Source organism: Erpetoichthys calabaricus, chromosome 4 (assembly GCF_900747795.2).
Source record: "Erpetoichthys calabaricus chromosome 4, fErpCal1.3, whole genome shotgun sequence".
NCBI lineage: Eukaryota > Metazoa > Chordata > Cladistia > Polypteriformes > Polypteridae > Erpetoichthys > Erpetoichthys calabaricus.
The window spans coordinates 114,706,100-114,707,755 of record NC_041397.2 but is presented as its reverse complement, the minus strand read 5'-3'; positions in this window follow the sequence as shown (position 1 = coordinate 114,707,755).

Sequence of the window (1,656 nt, the reverse complement as noted above, 5' to 3'; positions counted from 1 at the left end):
TGTTGTTTAGTATTAGTAACTGTTAGGTTCCATTATATGATAAACTGTTTTCTCTCATTCTGCATGAAACATTTTATTAAAACTTCTCAGCTATCACCATAAAGCATATGGGGTAAGTAACATTAAAACAAAATATAATTTTTTGGGTGGAGCATTCCTTTAAAGTTTAGTAGCAGCTATGAATGAAACGAGCTTCACTCTGTTCAGCAGCTCAGTTTAGAGAGCAGCACTGACGGCTCTGCTGAGGCATTCTGAATAAAGACTTTCATCACAGCAAAACAAAAGACATGAAGATCAGGCATTCCCAAGCAATGGGAAATAAACCGGCATCTACCGACATAATCATGATTGGCAGTTCTCACTTATTAGTTTAAAAAAAAACAACAGGATATTACTTAAACAATCTAAACAAAGCATAACATCCATCCATCCATTTTCCAACCCGCTGAATCCGAACACAGGGTCACGGGGGTCTGCTGGAGCCAATCCCAGCCAACACAAGGCACAAGGCAGGAACCAACCTCGGGCAGGGTGCCAACCCACCACAGGACACACACAAACACACCCACACACCAAGCACACACTAGGGCCAATTTAGAATCGCCAATCCACCTAACCTGCATGTCTTTGGACTGTGGGAGGAAACCGGAGCGCCCGGAGGAAACCCACGCAGACATGGGGAGAACATGCAAACTCCACGCAGGGTGGACCCGGGAAGCGAACCCGGGTCTCCTAACTGCGAGGCAGCAGCGCTACCACTGCGCCACCGTGCCACCCAAAGCATAACATCTTTTATTAAAATTTCCTTGCAAAGTTTTATCTGTGCATGTACAATCCTTAGTGTAATGCACTGAAAACATTTAACTATTGAGCTTTCTGAAACATTTCAATTATAAAGTCAGGAGATCTTAGCACAGGTACATACAGCAAGTAATATCTCCTTGTGAACAATACTACATGAGATAGAGCACAATGGCGACCTGTTATGTTTCAGCCAGGGTTATGTTTACTTTCTTGGTTTGTATTTTCTGTCATTTTTAAAGTATTATTTTCATATGTTGTTTTAGTGTAATCTTTGTAAATATTGTTTTATATAAATATTTAATTATACTGTATTGCGTATTGTTTCATGTCAGCAACATTTCTTGTGCTTTTGTGGGTGGAACCCATAAGACTTGTCCACCTTGATGTCATTGCTGAGGAACCTTCTTCTTTTTCTTCTTCTTCTTTTGTTTAATGGCGGTTGGCAAACAAAACTTAAGGTGCATTACCACCACCAACTGGCCTGCAGTGTGATGCAGAAAAGAAAAAAAAAAACACTATTACTCAAAATACTTATATTTTACAATTAAATGCTCTGAAATAACCTTATAGTTTTAAAATAACAGAATATGGATCTATGAATCACTTTATTCTAGTCTCCATACCTTAATAATAACTTAATAATAATAATAACAGAATACAATAACACAGTCCGTCTTGAGAGGCGCTGCTATTTCTCTAAGATTATAAATAACAATGCTAGTAATCCCAGAGTCTTATTTTCGACAATTGATCATCTATTAAACCCAGGTAACTCAAAGGAATGCCTCCTAAGTACTTCCAGTAAAACCTGTGAGGCTATCGCTGTATTTTTCAATCAAAAAATTAATGATA